Genomic DNA, 7904 nt, shown 5'->3' with positions numbered 1-7904 from the left:
AGAGTTCAGACATTACCCTCCCCACAAGGATTAAATGCCTAAAAAATAAGACATTTTGCTTTAATGCCTTTCTTTCATTTTCTGATACACATATGCAAGTAGGGAAGGATTCTGATGTAACAATAATACAATGGTGACTTGTAATAACACAATGTCTAGGATCTAGTGTTAATTCAGTTACTTACTAATTAGTTCCAAAGTGTGTGGATATTTATATTTCTCCTGGGTAAACTAATGAGCTCCAAGAAAATATCCCTAAGGAGCCTTCCAATTCAAATATCAATGTTTGTCTCAAAACGCTTTAAATTCTACACTCTTTAATGTGGACATAGAGTTATACTGTGGAACTTTTCTCCTCAGAGAGTAAGTACTACCCTATTGGTTAACATGGACAAAGTACCTTCATACATAGAATGGGTGTGTGCAAACAAGAAGTGGTAGATTGTCAATGTCTAGTGCATTGAGGTCCCTGGGTAAGGGTCATGAAATCATCAGGACACAGGGGATGCAGTGTGCAAACAGCAATTGCCACTGCATGCTGTGTTTTATTGTTAGTGGGTATTTAAAGACAAGCAAGCATAATCTTTGCCAAGATTTGGCTAGAAAACATTCACACAAAAAATTTCCACAGATACATTTTTACTTAACCTATGAGACAATGTCTAGGTACATTATTATCTAAACTATTTTAGAGCAAGCTCAAACCACTTCTCCAATCTCAGGAAAATGCCTGACCAGCTGTTTATCTATGCTTAAGCAAGCAGAAGAGCCACTTCCTCAGCTCTCAGGAATCTGTGACATGTGTCTGGAGATAGGGAGAGAGAACGTTTTCCCTCTCTAGCCTGGCATTCCAAGAGCTTTCCTAATCCCAAACACAGTCCTCAGACAATCCCGAGGCTGGAGCCTGCATCATTCTGTCCCCTCAACATAGACCCTGAGTCTTCACAATCTCCTTTTTTCTTTTGTTTTAAAAGTAAAGCTTTCCACAGGGTTATCATAGAAGCTTGCATTGGCTTCATAAAAATCAAATATAACAGCACAAGCGCAAACAGAATAATAACAATCATAATTTCCATACCACTAGCAGTATGTGAAATGCTTTGTAGTATTCCTTTCAGATCCAACTCTTCCAACTGTTTAATAAATGTATCAGCAATATTAGAAGCATCAACCTTTGTAAATTGTTTACCAAAAATATGTACATTAAATTGTAACTGAGCAATCAATTGAGCAGCAGTAGAATTTTTAGATAAATACTGTTGTATTATATTCCAATCATGTAAAGATTTATTATATTTTACATTAGTAATGTAAAAGGTAGTCGAATTTTAATCACATTTTAACAATAACTGTTTTTCCACAACCAATAACTTTTTTCCTAACCATCCCACTGTCTGTTTAACAACATTAATCTGTGTTTGTAATCAAGCATCAATTTCTACCTGTGAGACACACAATTCATGTGAATCCCGGTGCCATTCTTCCACAAAGTGTTTAGCTTGTAAGGAAGTGTGCAGGGCAATTCCAGACACCCCAGCAACAGTGGTAATAGCAATTAAGCTTAAAATCACAGCCACAATGGCTCCAATCATACGTTTTGTACGTTTTAGCAGTTTGGTAAAAATTCAATAACAACACTATCCAAAGGATTTTGGGACCATTCTCTTCCTAATTTAACAGGTAGCCAAATACAAGTTCCTTGTTGTAAAATCATAATACCATCACTGTCATTAAAATTAAGAGAGGAATTAACACAAGAATACAGGCGACAATTGAAACAAGAAATAGTAGGATAAAATGTAAAGTTTCCCATCAAAAATACATAAGGCAGGGATACACAAGCAGTTACATTATAAGATTTATACAAAGTAAAATTATAAGTGGACGCAGAGTTCGCCGTCCCCGAAAAACGATCCATTTGATAGCATCACGGGTTTTAGCGCCGCTGCGACCTTCCAAAGATGAGTTTGAACAGCAGTGGGTGCAGCCATGAAAGCCCATCGAGCATCTGTAATGCCTCCATCTCCCCAGGCCATCAATCGAGCTCCAATTAATGGCATCCGGCATCCTAGTAACATTTGATAAATCACATCTGGTAATATTCCATTCTAAACATGTGTTAATAAACTGTCCAAAAGGTCCCCAATTAATGAAACTATTGAACTTTTTTCCAAATGTTCCTCTGCACTCTTGCCACACAAAAGGCTTATATTTTAAATCAATATAAGTAAAATCAGGGCACATAGGTAAGGATAACTCACCATCAAAGGTGACACTTTCCCAGCTACTATTAATGGACCAAGTAGTTAATCGCTGTAGCTGTTTTCTAGAATTGGAAGTGCGTTTCCCAGGTAAAACCCAATGTTGCCAATTCATAACTAAACAAGGAGGAGGCCCCAAACAAACAGGCAAGGAATGAGTATAGTAAGTAAAATTTAAAAAGCTACCATCATCCTTATTATAAAATGTCAAAATATTCCAAGGAGGAGATAAAATAGCAGGAACAGTATAGACGGTTATCTTCATGTCTCCCCAAACAACAGGTCCCAATAAAGGAGGGTTAGGAACAAAGGCCCAATAACTTACGTTAGCATTAGCATGGACAGAGTTTACAGTAAGCAGGGCACACATGGCCAGGAACAAGTTCTCAGCCGTGACAGGTTTACCAGTGTGACAGATTTACCAGTGCGTTGTAACATCTTTTGTCCTTCTCCAGTCAACTGTAACATCTTTTGTCCTTCTCCAGTCAACGTTTTAACCTGCCCCCAGGTGGGCAGCAGGGCTTTCTTCTTTCTCAACTGGTGGCTGATTCCTTGCAGGATCGGGCTGTCCTCACTGGGCCACGTCTGTATCCATCTTGCAGGAAGCCAGCATTATTTGCCATCCTGTGTAGACACAAAACCCTATCCTCGCCCCTTATGTAATAATGTTCCTAGTTGTCATTTTGTGTTCAATGTAATCTTAATCCTTATGGGAGCATTTAAATAAGGTTTTTCTGATATTTGTTCAAAATGGCGCTCAGCTCTAGTTAAAATATCTCTTTGTGGTAAGTTTAAAAAATTAAGAACAAAAAGAGCTTGATGTAAAATTGTTTTAGGATTTTGCATGGAAAACCACAAAATATCCATACCTTTATCCAACCTTTTCCTCCTTTTTAATTTTTTAATTTGTTGTTTTAGTGTGCCATGAACTCGTTTAATAATGGCTTGTCCTTGGGGGTTATATTCTATTCCTGTAATATGTACCACATCATAAAGTTCACAAAATCTTTTAAATTTAATACTTTTATAGGCTGGTCCATTATCAGTCTTTATTTTGGCAGGCACTCCCATAATGGCAAAAGCTTCCAATAAGTGTTCTATTACATGGTTAACAGTTTCTCCCATAAGGGCAGAAGCCCAAACAAATTTAGAATAAGTATTTATTGTAGCATGTACAAAGGAAAAACGGCCAAAGGCTTGCACATGGGTTATATCCATTTGCCAGAGCTCATTAGGTTGTAATCCTCGAGGATTTACTCCAGCAGGTACAACTCTTAAATGCATTGATCTGCAAATAGGACACCTTTTTATAATTTGTTTAGCTTGAGAATAAGGTATTTTATAATGCATATGTAAATAGCCAGCATTTGTATGTAAATGAGCATGATCCTGTTCAGCAGAAGCAAAACTAATTTATCGACCTGATTATTGCCATATACAAGGTACCCAGGTAATGAAGAGTGAGCCCTAATATGAGTTACAAACACTTTGGCATTACGTTGTTGTAGTAATGCTTGTAATTGTTTAAATAATTGGTTTAGCTGGGGTTTAGATGAATAAGTAACAGCAGTGACTGTATTAGTCACAACTCCTACAGCATAGGCAGAATCAGTAACAATATTAATATCTCCCACAAAATCTTGTAACACTTTAATAATAGCAAAAAGTTCATTTTGTTGAACTGATGTTAAAGTAGTTGTTTGTACCCAATGTTTATTTTTTGTCCAATAAGCACTTTTTGTTTTGGAGCCATGTGTAAAAATGGTAAGAGCAGTGGGAATAGGGGCCTTGGTAATTATATCATTAATGACAAATTGTTGTTTATGCAAGCAATCCCACAATCTACCCTTGGGGAAATGATAGGAAAATTGTCCAGTAAAATTTACTAATGCTATTTGTAGCATTTCAGACATGTTTAACAAATATTCTACTTGGTCTTTTGGCAAAGGAAAAATAATTTTAAATCATACCCTGATAGGGTAAATACCCGTTGCCTGGCCTGTTGAATAATAATTGCCAACTGTTGTTTATAAGGCATACTATTTTTTGTAAATCTATGCTGTGTATAAATCCATTGTAATGGTAGCTCATTTTGTCCTAAAATTCCTGTTGGGTATTTCCATGTATCTAAAATATATAAATTTATGGGTTGATTTAGCGTTACTCAATGTAAAAACATTTCTTTTATTCTCTGTTCTATAAATTGTAATTTTTTTTAGCTTCCTTAGTTAAAGTTTTTTTGCTATGTAAATCAGGATCCCCTTGTAACAAAGAAAACAAATTATGTAACTGATAAGTAGAAATTTTTAAGGCCAGTCGCATCCAATTAATATCTCCTAATAGCTTTTGAAAATTATTTAACATGTGTAATTGATCACGTCATAAAGATATTTTTTGAGGTGTCACTGTTTGTCTAGAAACAACATATCCTAAATATTTTACCACCGTATCCTTTTGTATTTTTTAGGTGCTATCATTAATCCAAAATCTTTAAATATAAAGGGAAAGCATCTTTTATAGGAATTTTTTTATTGTTTATTTTTGATCTATACTCCCTTGCCCAGTGCTCCCCTTTTTAACATTTAGGGTAAATTTTTGGTCTTCTCTTGTTAACTCCAGTAGCTTTTTTACAACTTTTTTTTATTTGACCACATCCAAAACACTTTAGATTAGAGGGTTTTGTTTGCAAAGCATGCCAGGTAGTGGCCATAGTTTCAGCAAACACCTGCATACGCCTGAATTCAGATATAATATCTCTGCAGGCCCTCAAATATGTATTCACATCCCCAGATTCTTTAATAGGCAATAGGGCCCGTCTACAGTCCTCACTAGCATTCTCATAAGCCAACATGCGCAGCAGTTGTTGACTTGCAGCCTCTCCCACAACAGTACGTTCCAAGGTCAATTTCAATCGCGATAAAAATTTAACATAGGGTTCATTAGGTTTTTGAATTACTTTAGTCCAAAAGCCATAATGCTCTCCTACCGGTCAAATCCTTTCCCATGCCTCAATACCTATGTCTCTTAACTGCTCATGGATCTCTTCAGGAGAGTTCACTTGCATATGAGCATCTGCATATAGTTCTGTTCCACAAAACATGGGAAAGGTTATGACCTGTAGGCGTGGGTTACTGCTCTGTGCATTTTGTCTAGCCCTTTCTGTACATAACTCAGTAAACCACATTTGCCATCGTAGGTATTCAGGTTCCTTAAGCAAGGCTCTACAAAGCATCTTCCAATCCTCAGGAGCAAAATTATTGTAATGTTGAGCAAGCCCATTAAGCAATTCCTTAACATAATGAGACTGCTGACCATACAACGTCACTGCCTTCTTGAGTTTACTAATATCATCAACAGCAACACCTTTATATCTGGCTGGTTGAGCTATACCATTCATAGGGCGTGGTCGAATTACAGGATAAGAAAAAATAAACATTTCATCATCAAACTCACTGTCTGAGCCCTCTGTTTTGTGAGGGAGTGACGCTGTAAAGATTGCATCGGCCAGCGGAGGAGCCAAAGGCTGCTTTACTTTCACTTTCTCAGGTTCTCCTTTCACTCTGCTAATTTCCAACTCCATATGTTGTAATTTTGATAAAATCAATTCCATTTGCTCAGACATTTTATTACACTTTCAGTTTGTTCCTTTTAAGCCTTTTTTACCTCTTGTTTTTTCTCTGTTAATTGCAATGCATCCTTATCTATTGTGTCCTTAACCTCAGAGTCCAATTGTAAATCTACAATAGAAGGAGTGGCCTCTTTCTTTAAGTCCGCTATTAATCTTTCCTCATTCAAGACTTTAAAAAGGGTATGTAAAATAGCCCAAATGGACCAAAATCTAATAGGAATCTTTTCCCCTTCTCAAACAGCTCTTTCTTCATTATTTTTTACTCGTTTCCAATTATCAACATATAATGTTCCTTCATCGGGGAACCAAGGATTCCATTCCCTAACTACATTAATACACATTTCTATGTCAGAAGAAGAAATATTTACACCATAAGCAGCAAGTAAATGTTTAAGCATATGTAAGTACGGAGTAGACCTAACTTGTCCCATCACCCTGTAATTAAAAGTACTTACCTGAATATCCCTTCCTGAATTCAACAATGCAGGGTCCCTGTTCAGGCGCCAATCGTCAACGTCTAGTGCGTCGGGGTCCCTGGGTAAGGGTCACGAAATCACCAGGACACGGGATGCAGCGTGCAAACAGCAATTGCCACTGCATGCTGTGTTTTATTGTTAGTGGGTATTTAAAGACAAGCAAGCATAATCTTTGCCAAGATTTGGTTAGAAAACATTCACACAAAAAATTTCCACAGATACATTTTTACTTAACCTATGAGACAATGTCTAGGTATATTATTATCTAAACTATTTTAGAGCAAGCTCAAACCACTTCTTCAATCTCAGGAAAATGCTTGCCCAGATGTTCATCTATGCTTAAGCAAGCAGAAGAGCCACTTCCTCAGCTCTCAGGAATCTGTGACATGTGTCTGGAGATAGGGAGAGAGAACGTTTTCCCTCTCTAGCCTGGCATTCCAAGAGCTTTCCTAATCCCAAACACAGTCCTCAGACAATCCCGAGGCTGGAGCCTGCATCATTCTGTCCCCTCAACATAGACCCTGAGTCTTCACAGTAGATGAACAATGTTCTTAGCAGTTTGTACAGATGAAATGGAAATAGAGCAACTGTGACATCAAAAGGAACATGCAAAAAAGACAAAGGCACAAAGTAGAATGTGCCAAAGAAATGCTGAGGTACAATTTCAAATAATGTGCTTAGGTGTGAGGGTGTGTTCAAAGTACAGCATCAGACAATATGTTGGATACCTTGAGAAAAAACTGCATTAAAACATTCTGGGACTATCATACAAGCAGAAGCCCGTTACGCTGACTCTAATCAGCCACAACATCATCAATTTAGGGAGTATTTTCCAAGAGCATACTGAGAAAAAAGGGCTCATCACAATTAGTGTTCAGGTTGAAGTAATGACAATCACATAGCTTTTCTTATAAGTCTTCATTTATTTTGGAGCATTAAAGTGGGAAAAGCCAAGTAAATATTTTGCATGTATCTAAATTAAGTGGGATGTATTATATTGGTCTTTCTTTATCGTGGAAGTTATAGGTTATGTCTTTTTATACTGTAAGTTGAGACAATTATCTGCTTTCTGTTATTTTATTTTCTTCCCCTTCTTTTGCCTTTCCACTTAAAGAGACATATTTGAGCTTGCAATTCTAAATCCTTCAAAATTATCTGAATTTCTTCATACTTCTGGCAGCCTCCTATATCTTTCTCAAGGGAATATCTTCTCACTACCATTTTTATCCCATATGATATTGGATATCTTCCTGCCTAATTCAGTGCAAGATTAGACTCATCCAGATATCTCAACACTTGTACCACCATAAAATCCTATCTTACTTAGAAATCATGATTTTAGTATGTCTGGTGGCATCTGTCATTTTTGAATGACCCTAATTGATACTTACATGCAAGCATGTTTTAAACCAATATGCCTCTCAGTAGATGAATGAATCGGCAAAATGTGGTATATATATATATATATATATATATATATATATATATATATATATATATATATATATACACACACACACACATATATATATACATATA

The 7904-nt window shown here is 36.6% G+C and overlaps 1 long non-coding RNA gene across 1 annotated transcript; it reads right to left on the bottom strand.

Annotated features, from left to right (window-relative positions):
- Positions 1-506: 506 nt before the first annotated feature.
- Positions 507-6891, bottom strand: LOC138816116 (uncharacterized). Its single transcript, XR_011368563.1, has 2 exons — positions 6345-6891; positions 507-2885 (listed from the first exon to the last, which is right to left on the bottom strand). It is a non-coding gene; the product is annotated as an uncharacterized lncRNA (long non-coding RNA).
- Positions 6892-7904: the final 1013 nt, after the last annotated feature.

Source organism: Dipodomys merriami, unplaced genomic scaffold (assembly GCF_024711535.1).
Source record: "Dipodomys merriami isolate MVZ:Mamm:240054 unplaced genomic scaffold, mDipMer1.0.p SCAF_686, whole genome shotgun sequence".
In the NCBI taxonomy this organism is placed as follows: Eukaryota; Metazoa; Chordata; class Mammalia; order Rodentia; family Heteromyidae; genus Dipodomys; species Dipodomys merriami.
The sequence above is the reverse complement of the archived record's forward strand: the minus strand, read 5'-3'. Positions and strand labels throughout refer to the sequence as shown.